The 12,419-nt window shown below is 35.9% G+C and overlaps 1 protein-coding gene across 10 annotated transcripts in view; it reads right to left on the bottom strand.

Annotated features, from left to right (window-relative positions):
- ZNF599 (zinc finger protein 599) overlaps positions 1-12,419 on the bottom strand; it is a 210,213-nt gene that overhangs the window by 92,141 nt on the left and 105,653 nt on the right. For 5 of the 10 annotated variants that reach the window (XR_013163491.1, XR_013163492.1, XM_077132178.1 and 2 more), the window contains one exon: positions 8,788-8,948. The exons of 3 other annotated variants lie outside the window; for them this stretch is intronic. The gene's annotated coding sequence lies outside the window, so the exon portion shown is untranslated. Of the gene's footprint in view, positions 1-8,296; positions 8,536-8,787; positions 10,604-12,419 lie in introns of those variants that run through there. 2 more of the 10 variants (XR_013163490.1, XM_077132179.1) reach the window with 2 other exon arrangements.

The following is a 12,419-nucleotide window of genomic DNA, read 5'->3' as shown; positions in this document are numbered from 1 at the left end:
ATGAAACCAGAAATCAATAACCACCAAAGAATCAGAACTTTCACAAACATATGAGATCAAATAATGCACTCCTTAACTAATCATGGGTCTGCATTTGTTAAGCTTCCAGAATTCAGTATACCAGAAATGGAAAGGTTTTTAAAAGGGAAATGTAATAAGTTACTAGTTTAGAGCTCTAAGGCCATAAATAGGTTCTAAGTAAGGCATCCAGAGAAAGATACCGCAGCTAAACAAAAGGTAGGCTGGGAAGGCACTTGGCTGGTGACTGCTGATCCTTGTCCCCAGTTGTTTCCAGATTCTGATGCCAGAGGTTTCCTCTCCAAGCATCTTTGGGCATTTCTTTAGCTGCTCCAGAACAAAACTCTGGGTTTCATCTCTTAGCTTAGTATCGGCCAGGACTGGAGATTTCTTCTCTTTGATTCTGGCTATTTCTGTGAGTCCTTACTTAACACCAGGGTATTTAAATCTTGATCTCCAAATGTCTACAAAGGCTCTGCTCTGTTGGCTCTAAACTTTCTCCAAAATGTTTCCTCTTTTAAAGGATTCCAGCAAATCAATCAAGACCAACCTTGAATGGGTAGAATCACATCTCATCCAATCAAAAATTCGTATCCACAATTGGTTGTGTCACATCACCATGGAGACAACTCAATCAAAAGTTTCCACCATACAATATCGAAAAAAGATTAAAAGAAATGGCTGCTCCCACAAGATTAGCTCAGAATTAAAACATGGCTATTCTGGGGGTACATAATAGACTCAAACCAGCACAGGGCCAAAGAATAAATTTCTACATAAATTGGTAAATATCTGGAAATTAATAAAAATGAAAATAAAACATATCAGAATTTATGGGATGTGGCAAAAGCAGAGCTCAAAGGGAAATTTATTGTCCTAAGTGCCTATATTAAAAAAGAAGAAAAAGCAAAACTAGGACTTAACTGCTGGCCAAGAGGAATGAGAGAAAGAACAATAAACTAAGCCCAAAGCAAATAGAAGAAGAGAAATAACCAAGATTAAAGTATAAATAAATGAGTTAGAGAACAACAACAACAAAAACAATAGAAAGAATCAACAAGACCAAAAGTTGGTTCTTTGAGAAAATCAATAAAATTGATAGACCCCTACCTAGGCTGACAAAAAAGAGACAGGATGCAAATAAACAATCTCAGAAATGAGAGGGAGTTCATTTCCATGGACTCTGACAAATGAAGAAAATCATAAGAGGATACTGTGAACAACTATGTACCACAAAATTAGTCAACTTGTTTGATGAACAAATTCCTAGAAACACACGAACAACCTACACTGCCTCAAGAAGGCATAGAAGTTCTCAACAATCACAAGAGATTCAATCAGTCATCAAAAATCTTCCTTCAAAGGAAAGCTCAGGGCCAGATGGCATCAAGGGGAATTTTATCAACTATTCCAAAAATAAATAGCACCAGTCCTGCTCAAATTCTTCCCAAAAAATGAGGAAAAGGAATACTAATTAACTATATGAAGCTAACATCACTCTAATACCAAAAAAGGATGAAGATGCTACAAAAAAGGAGAACTACAAGCCAATCTCCCTAACAAATATAGATGCAAAAAACTATCAACAAAATACTAGCAAAATGAACCCAGTGACACATTTAAAGAATTATACACTATAACCAAGTGAGGTTTATGCCAGGAATGCAAGACTGATTCAACACAAGAAAATCAATCAATGTAATAGACCACATTAACAAATGGAAAGGAAAAAAATCACATGATCATCTCAAATGATGCTGAAAAACCATTCAACAAAATGCAGCACCCATTTCAAATAAAACCACTTCAAAAAAGTAGGAATCAAAGAACACTTCCTCAATGATAAATGGCATAAATGAAAAACACAAAGCCAGCATTGTACTCAAAGATGAGAGACTGAAAGCCTTCCTTCTATGATCAGGAATGAGTCAACGATGCCCTCTGTCACCACTATTATTCGACATTATACTGGAAGTTCTAACTAGAACAATCAGATAGGAAAAAGATCCAAATCAGGAAGGAAGAAGTATAATTTTCATTATTTGCAGAAGACATGATATTATACTTGGAAAATCCTTGGAAATCTACAAAAATGCTTCTTAAGCTAATAAACAAATTTAGCAAAGGGGTGGGATATAGGATTAATGTGCAAAAATCAATGCTGTTTCTATACACTAGAAATAACCTAAATAAGGAGTCTATTAAGGAAAAATTCCATTCAAAATTGCAACTAAAAAAATCAAGTATCTAAGAATAAACTTAACTAGGGATGTAAAGGACCTATACACAGAAAACTACAAAATATTGCTAAAAAAAATTAAATATCTAAATAAGTCAAAATACATTCCTTCATCATGGGTAGGAAGGTTAAGTCCTAAACTGATCTACTGAATCAATGCAATACCAATCAAAATTCCAATAACTTACTTTGAAGACTTGGAAAAGCTAGTTTTCAAATTCATTTGGAAGAGAAAGAGACCTGAGTAGCTAAAAATATTCTTTAAAAAATGCACGAGGTAGGAAGACTAATGCTTCCTTATTTTAAAACTTATTACAAAGCCACAGTGATCAAAACAGCATGGCACTGTCACAAAGATAGAATTATTGACCAAAATGGAATCAAATCAAGATTTGAAGACCACCAAATCTATGGTCAACTGATCATTAAAAAGGCACCCCCTCAAGAAAAGGTCCCCAAATCTACTGAACTGGAATGTAATCATATTTTCAATAAATAGGTCTCAAAGTGGATCAAAAGCCTAAATATGAGAGCCAGTACCATAAAACTCCTAGGATAAAATATAGGGAAGTATCTTCAAGACCTAGTAATAGAATGTAGCTTCCTAAACATTACACCCAAAGTACAGACAATGAACTAAAAAGTAGGTAAATTAGAACTTCTCAAAATGAAATATTTCTATGCCTCAAAGGACTCTGTCAAAACAGTGAAGAGGCAGCCAATGGGAAAAAAATATTTTTTCAAATATCAGATAAAGGATTGATATCCTGTATACATAAAGGAATCATACAACTTAACAACAAAAGAACAAACAACCCAATTATGAAAACTGGTCTAAAGATATGAATAAACAACTTTCTGATGAGCAAATTAAAAATGGCTAAAAATCACATAAAGAGATGTACATATTCATTAGCTATAAGGGAAAAGCAGATCAAGACTACAATGAGATATCATTTTACACTTATGATAATGGCTGCAGTTAAACAAACAGGAAACTACAAATGTTGGAGAAGATGTAAGAAATGGAAACACTTATGCATTACTGGTGGGAATGTATAATGGTACAGCTGCTATGGAAAGCAGCTTGGTGTTTCCTTAGGAAACTAAATATTGAGTTGCCCTATGGGCCAGCAATATCACTACTTGGTATATATTCAGAAGAGCTGAAAGTAATGACACAAACAGACATTTGTACACTGATGTTCATAGTAGCATTATTCATAATTGCCAAAAGATGCAAACAAGTCAAGTGCCCATTAATGGTCAAGTGGATAAGCAAAATGTGGTACACACATACATTGGAATATTGTGCAGCAGTAAGACAAAATGATGTCCTGAAACATACAACAACATGGATGAACCTTGAGGAGATAATGCTGAGTGAAATAACCCAGACATTACTGTGACCTTGGTAATGGAAACTCAGAGGCATATAATATTGAATATTGGGGACCTAGAGATACGCAGAATCCAGAGTTATTAGCTAATGAAGTTGAACTTAAATGGAAGGGAATGGATAGAAGTGAAGGCAGTTCATTAGTGGGTTCATAATTACTATTGTTATATTGAAGGTGAACATGATTGGGAGGGGTTGTATAGTGCCATGTACCCCACCAATTAACACTACAAATAAGTTCTTGCATGAACTACTTCAAAGATTTGAATCTTGCACAAAGAGTCAACAATATAGGGGTATGGCATACTATTGCATGCCATGGCCTACATTAAACAGGAAGACATCAACAGTACCACAGCAATACCAGGGGTAAACAATTGGGGTGGGGTGTTTGCAAGCTACCAGAATGTGATATACCAGAAATGCAATGGCCTTTAAAAAGGGGAATTCAAAAGTTACAAGCTTGAGGGGGTGCAAGGATAGTTCTTGCCTGCCATGCAGGAGACCTGGGTTCAATTCCTGGTCCATGTACATCTCAAAAAACAAGCAAGCAAAAACAAACAAACAGAAATTCAACAAATGATGCTGCAATAACAGATTACTCACATGGAAAAATAACAAAATGTGGCTTCACCACATAGCATACAAGAAAAAGTTACAAGTTTGTAGTGAAAGCCTATAAAAATGTCCAAATTAAGGTATCCAGGTAAAGATACCTTAATTCAAGAAGGCAGATGAGTACAGAACACCTCTGTCAGCTGAGAAGTCATGTGGCTGGCATCTGCTGGTCCCTTGCTCCTGGGCTCTGTTGCTTTTAACCTTTCTTTCTCTGGGGGTTCCTCACTTTGCTTCTCTGGGTCTGGCTTTCATTTTTGGCTTCCCCAGGTTCTGGCTTGCTTAACATCTAATGGCAATGTCTTCACTTCAAGCATCTCCAAACATCTGTATCTCTATTCTCCAAGTGTCAACATCTGTCTCAGCTCTGCTTTGAAGTTTCTTCCAGCTCTGTTGTTTCTAACTCTCTCCAAAATATTTCTTCTTTTAAAGGATTCCAGTAAACTAATCAAGACCCACTTGGAATGGGTGGAGTCACATCTCCTTCTAATCAAAAAGTCACATCCACAATTAATGTGCGTCACATCTCTTTGGAGATAATCTAATCAAATGTTTCCAAGCTACAGTATTGAATCAGAGTTAAAAGGAATGGCTGCCCCCACAAGAGTGGATCACAATTATAACATGGCTTTTTTGGGGTACATAATATCTTCAAATTGGCACAGTGGGGAAGGACAAAGAGTTAATGAGAAGTTTGGATTTTCTATGTGATCTTGTGTTTATTTGTTATTTTCTCTTCAGAACAATGAAAATTGTCAAAATTGAGAGTATTAATGATTAAACAACTAAGTGAGGATAATGTGAGACATAGATTGCTGGCTTTGAACATTATCCATGTTGCCCAATGGATGGAGGTGGCTAAAAGATACCTTGACTGGGAAGTAGAATGGTGAACTGTGTTTATACATATGATGGAATATTGTGTGACTTCAGAAAACATGAGGCATGCAACAAGGTGAATGAACTTTGGGGACATTTTATGGTGCAAAATAAGCCAGAAAGAAAAGAAAAAATATTGTATGGTCTCTTTTAGAAAATACTTACAAGAAAAGTGGAGCCTAGACTATTACCTATTATAGCAGTCAACTTTAGTCCCGAGCTGTAAATGTTAATTCTAGATTTTGAGAGGCTTTACTATATGTGTATAACGTGGTATCTCTCTGGAACTGTGGCTAACTGTGTGATACATAAGACTCAGAGTTGGAGTTCTGCAGCTCTGAAAGTCAGTGTTATCACATACATCAACTGTTAAAGAAACCTAATATGAGATTAGACTTCAATTAGAGATAAGAATGAAGTTGATTGGGTCAGGACTAAGGTAAATCAGAATACAGGGGTAAGGATGACATTGTCTGTATTTTAAAATGTCGTCTATTGTATGAGATCAAAGGAAGATGGGTTTATTTTGTCCCAAACTTATTTTTCTGTAACACATAGTATAACTTAACCTGTCTTGATAGTTTAAAAATCCAAACACACGGATCTCAGAATGGGGATGAGGGCTAGTAATTCTGTAGAGCTCAATGTAATATCCAGATACATCCAAGAGTATATTCAGCAGATAAGTAAAAAGTATTGGCAAAGTCCCTTGAGGGATGGGAGAAAAACATGGAACTATTAAACTTTACCACTGGGGAAACTCTTGATACTATCTCAAATATTAGGGACTCCCAAGTCAATAGGCCAAGCCCTTTATCTTGGGGCTTGCTCTTGTGACTTATTTCTGTAGCAGAGAAGCTAAGCCTACCTAAATTTATGCATAACAGTTACTTCAAGAAAATGTCTTTTGTTACTCAGATGCAGCCTCTCTCTCTCTAAGACCAACTCTTCAAGTAAAATAATTACCCTCCCCCCTACATGAGACATGACATCCAGGCATGAAAGTCTCCCTGGAAAAGTGGGACATGACTCCCAGGGATGAGCATGGCCCTTGCACTGTGAGATCAACAATGCCTTTCTGACCAAAAGGGGGGAAAATGTAACAAAATAAGTTATCAGTGGCTAAGAGAGTTCAAATAGAATTGTGAGGCTATTCTGGAGGCTTCTCTTAAGCAAGCTTCGACTAGATATTGCTAATTTCCATGGTTTGCCAAACCCCAACCAAAGCCATTCTTGTTAACCCTAATGATCACCTAGGGCTCTATCTGAGATTCTAGAAAAATTTCAGACACTAAGATAAAGTAATCTTTACAACCTCCAGGTAGGTTCCTAGGACATATAAGTCCTGAAACCCAGAGGGGCCAGTCTCTCCAAGAACATGAACTAGTTTTATCCTCCTATCCCATACTATTGCCACCCTTTTCCAACATAAAAAAGTTAAAATGGGAATAGCTGAATTTCACCTAAAGATTAGGATGAGAATGAAAGGAGAAAGAGGAGTTATAACAGAAAATATAGGATTTAGTAAATGAATATAATTGCTGACTCATTGTATCAATATTTCTTTTAGTTTCCTTCTGGCAGCTGGAAGGAAAAACCTAAAATTGTGGAATTGCAGCCCATACAAAACCCTGAAATCTGTTCTATAGCTACTTGTTACAATGTACTTTGACATTTATTTCTTTTTTGTATATATATTATATTTCACAGTAAAAATGAAAAAACAGAAGAATATGTGGAAAAGGGATGAATCAATCAATCAATCAATGAGTAAATAATTAAATGGTGTTTATAATTTGTGTTATTTGGTGCTAAAATCATACAAGGTAGATTAACAGTAGTGATGTTTAACTTGTACGAGCAGCATTTCAAAATTCATACCTGCTCTTCACTAATTGCCTTCATCCACACATGGATTTGCTTATAAAATGGTTCATTAGTTTTCCTGTTTTCATTTTCAAAATTAACAGTTACAATTTCCCTCAAGACCTTTCTCCAGGTGCCTTTGTATTATCTGTATTTCTCTCTTTTTTTTGTCTTGTAAATATATTCTCTACACACAGTTTTTCATTAAGAAGTCTCATGATTTCATGAGGCCATAGGCTGTCTGTGTATTTTTCTTAATATCCAATGAAAACAATAAAATAATACATATTCTTTCTTGGTAAAAAATAAAGAAGATATGGTCAAACCAAATGATCAGCTTAAAAAGTCAGAAGAAATAGGGAAGTGGAACAACTAATCAAAGATGATCGTTAAAGTGAGAAAGTATATTAAGAAGATACTGATAGCATAAAGAAGAATTTGAAAGATTACACAGAAAAATAGCATATCATATGGAAATGATACTTAAGATGAAATTAAAAATATACTAGAGACAAAACAGCAGATTTGAAGAGGCAGAAGAAAGAATATGCAACCTAGAGGACAGAGCAACTGAACTCAAACATTCAAAAGATCAATGAGAAAAAAATGGAAAAACTTGAGCTGCATCTCAGGGAATTAATTGACAACACGAACTTCACAAATACATGTGCTATAGGTGTCCCAGAACTAGAGAAAAGTGATGGGCCAGGAAGAGTATTTGAGGAAATGATGGCTAAAAATTTCCCAAACCTTATAAAAGACATAAATATACAAATCCAGGAAGCCCAATATACTCCAAATAGAATAAACCCAAACAGTCCCTCTCCAAGACACAGAATAATTTAGACTGTCAAATACCAAAGAGAAGAAGAGAATCCCAAAAGCAACAAGAGAAAAGTGATTCACCAAATCAGAGAAGCCACATAAAGCTCAGTGCTGAGTTCACATCAGCAACATGGAGGCAAGAAGGCAGTGGTATGATATAGTTAACATTATGAAAGAGAATACTTGCCAGCCAAGAATTATTTATCCAGCAAAACTGTCCTTCAAAAGTGAGGGAGGGGGCGGGCCGCGGTGGCTCAGCGGGCAAGAGTGCTTGCCTGCCATGCCGGAGGACCCCGGTTCGATTCCCGGCCCCAGCCCATGTAAAAAACAAACAAAATATAATAAAACAAGAAAATGTTTAAAGATGTTTCCCTTTCTTCCTCCCTTCCTTCCTTCTCTGTCTTTCCTTCCCTTCCTCCCTCTCTCTAAAAAAAAAAAAAAAAAAAAAAAAAAGTGAGGGAGAGAGATCTGCCTGCCTCAATGGCAGCGTGAGCAGGTTACTTCCGGGAGTGTCTGTCCATGCTCAGTGTGAAGGGGCATGTGCTTACTCTTCAGGTGGTTGGGCCTTGATGTGATGAATGGTTGGCTATCTCAGGACTCTTTTCTCCCAGAAAGGAGAAATGACCAAGTCCACACTGTCTTCCCATAAAGCCAGATGTCATTTTCCAATTGGAGCAGGAAGAACAGCCATGTACTGTTAAAGAAGAAAGATTAAGGTGACATTCTGAAAAAGACTGGGAAGCTGGTAAAGCAATGGAGACAGAACAGCAAAGATTTGTGAAAAGGGTTGCAACCATATTTGACAAAATCTTACCTGAGGACAATGGCAGTGTATTTTACAAAGCTGAACAAATGTCTTCTCTGAACTCAGATTTTAATTTTACAAGAAAATGCATCTGTAAATATGACTCTTTTGGAGAGAGTATGAAACATAATTTAGACTTACATAATCATGATAGGGGCCAAGAGAAGAAACATCGTGAATATAATAATGTCTTGGAAATGTTGTCTGGTCATGCTTTATTGCAGTAGCCACCTTTAAGTATGCTCAGAGTAGAAAAAGCTTCATTCAGGAATTGGACCTCATCAGGAATTTGAGAATTCATACTGTAGGAAAAACCATGAATGTTATGGATATGGAAAAGCCTTTATCTGGAATACATGCATTAATTCACATGGGAAAGAAGCCTTATGAATGCAATAAATGTGGAAAAACTTTCATTCAAATGCAAAACCTCATTAGACCCCACACAACTTACAGAGGAGAAAAATCCAATGCATGTAAACAACGTGGGAAGGCCTTCTGCCACAAGTATAATCTCACTGAGCATGAGAATATTCATACTGGATCTTATGAGTGTCCTAATTAAGAATATTCATACTGAACCTTTTGAGTGTTCTAATTGTGAAAAAAAATTTTTCAGATACAATAGAAACCTCATTGAGCCTCTGAAAATTCATACTGGAGAGAAACTATTTGAATGTAAGAATGTAGGAAAGCCTTCTCTCAATTCTCATCCATTCCTTCCCACGTGAGAAGTCACATAGGGGAGAAACCCTATAAACGTAACATGTGGAAAAGCTTTCTCTCAGCACTCAACACTTACTTTACATAGGAGAAATACAGATAAAGGCCCTTATGAATATAATGTATGTGGAAAACTTTTTCTCAAAAAGGTCCTCTTTATGTACATGAGAGATATCATACAGGTGGAAAACCTTGTAAATGTAATCATTCAGGAAAATCTTTTATTCAGAAGTCTGGCCTCATACACCAGAGACTTTATACTGAAGAAAAACCTTTTACTTGTAAGCATTATGAGAAAGCCTTTCAAAATAAATTGCTTCTCAGTCAGCATGAAAAAAATACATTTTGCAGAGAAAGTTTTAGTGTCCTAATTGTGAAAAAGTGTCCAGATATTTAAAAAAAAATACTGTGCATCTGAAAATTCACACTGGAAAGAAACTATATGAGTGTAAAGAATGTGGAACAGCATTTTCTCAAATTCATCCCTGTCTGTAAATATAAGGAGTCACACAGGAGAAATCCTATGAATGTGATTGTGGGAAAACCTACCATCATAGCTCAGCACTTATGACACATAAGTCACAGAGGTGAAAAACCATTTAAATAATAAATGTAGGAAGGTGGTTACTTAGAAAACATATCTTACTGCATATTTGAATTGTCATGCAGATGAGAAATTCTAAGTGCAATGTATGTACAAATCCTCTCAAATTTCAGCCCTTGTTCTATATGTGAAGACATATACAGTTGGGAAACCCATGTAATGCATGTAGGTGACTTTTAAATCATAATTGTTATTTCATTAGTCACCAACAAATTCATAGCTGATAGAAACTGAGTGCCTTGAGTGTCACAAAAAATTAGTAGAAATTCACATCTCATACCATATGAAAAAAATTTATGCTGCACCAAAACACTACAGAGGTGCTAAAACCTTAAGTAAATATTCAGAATTTGTGAAGCACAAAGAGATTCATACTGAGGAAAAATGTCGTTGGTAAGTAGAAAACCTGTTCCAACAAAAATATACAGAAAGCATTATACCTAATAATGAAATTCTGAAGCATGAATATTGTCAGGAACAAGAAGGTTACATGCCTACTATCAGTACTACATATTGACAGTGGTATTGGGTGATGTCTTCAAATCAGTGGTAGGAGGTAGTTTCTAAAACTTATACCCAATGCACAGGCAATGAATGAATGAATAGGTAAATGTGACCCCCTCAAAACTGAATACTCGGGCGGGCCGCGGTGGCTCAGCGGGCAAAGTGCTTGCCTGCTATGCCGGAGGACCTCGGTTCGATTCCCGGCCCTAGCCCATGTAACAAAAAACGGAAAAACAAAATACAATAAAACAAGAAAATGTTTAAAGATGTTTCCCTTTCTTCCTTCCTTCCTTCCTTCTATCCTTCCTTCCTTCTCTCTGTCTTTCCTTTAAAAAAAAAAAAAAAAAACTGAATACTTCTGTGCTTCAAAGGACTCTGTCAAAAGGATGAAAAGGCAGCCAACTCAATGGGAGAAAATATTTGGAAACCACATATCTGATAAGTTATTGATATCCAGAATATATAAAGGAATCCTACAACTCAACAATAAAAAGACAAACAACCCAATTTAAAAATGGGCAAAAGACATGAATAGACATTTTCCCAAAGAGGAAATACAAATGGCTAAAAAGCACATGAAAAGATGCTCAACTTCACTAGCTATTAGGGAAATGAAAATCAAAACCACAAGGAGATAACATTTCACACCTACTAGAATGACCACTATTAAACCACAAGCATTGGAGAGGAAGTTGTGAAATAGGAACACATATTCACTACTGGTGGGAATGTAAAATGGTGCAGCCACTGTGGAAGAAAGTCTGGTAGGTCCTTAGAATGCTAAATATAAAGTTGCTTTACCATATGGCAACTCCACTATTTCACTGTATGCCCAGATTTGAAATCGGGGACCCAAACACACTTGCACACTGATGTTCACAACAGCATTATTCACAATTGCCAAAAAATGGAAAAAAGCCAAGTATCCATCAACAGATGAATGGATAAGCAAAATGTGGTATATATATATATATATATATATATATATATATATGGAATATTGTTCAGCAGTAAGAAGAAATGAAGTTCTGAAGCACGTGGCAATATGGATGAAATTTGAGGACATTTTGTTGAGTGAAACAAGCCAGACACAAAAGGAAAAATATTGTATGACCTCTCTACCATGAACTAAGTATAACATGCAAACTCATAGACATAAAATCTAGAATATAGGTTACCAAGGATAGAATAAGGCTAGTGAATGGACAGCATTGCTTAATATATGCAGAATGTTTAATTACCTTGAATTTAAGTGTTTGGAAATGGGTAGAGGTGACAGTAGCACTTTATTGTGAGGATAATTAATAGTTCTGATTTTTGAGTGAATGTGGTTTAAAGTGTTAGTTTAGAGTCATGTATGTCACCAGATGGAAAGCTACAGGTGAAAACACAGGAATGTATAATACAGTGAATCTTCTGATGTATGATGACTGTGTCAGTATACATACTAAAAAGGTATCTTATGAACTACAGCAAATGTACAACACCATTACAAAGAGTTAATAATAGAGAGGTATATGGGTCTAAATGTACCTATTGGAAACTAAGTAGTACAGCAGTAATACCTTAATATTCTCTTATCAATAGTAAAAAATACTACAGATCAACAATGGGGGAGGGATAATGGGTAAAGGACATTTTGCATTTTCTTTTATATTTTTCTTTTATCTTATTGTTATTTTTGGAGAAATGGAAATGTTCTAAAATTGATTGTGGTGATGACTGCACAGCTATTTGATGATACTGAGAGCCCTTGATGGTGTGTGAATACATATCAATAAAATTCCATTTAAAAAGTTCATGTACTCCACATCCAGGTCAAGACCGCACTCCAGTGTGAACTTTCCGGCACTGAATGACATTAGGCCTTTGACTAAAGGCTTTCCCACTTTCACTGCTCTTATAAGGATTTCTTTTATGTAACCGTTATGGTGCCGAAGGA

This window comes from Tamandua tetradactyla, chromosome 16 (assembly GCF_023851605.1).
Source record: "Tamandua tetradactyla isolate mTamTet1 chromosome 16, mTamTet1.pri, whole genome shotgun sequence".
Lineage (NCBI taxonomy): Eukaryota > Metazoa > Chordata > Mammalia > Pilosa > Myrmecophagidae > Tamandua > Tamandua tetradactyla.
Note: the sequence above shows the minus strand (reverse complement) of the source record. Positions and strands in the feature narration are given on the sequence as shown.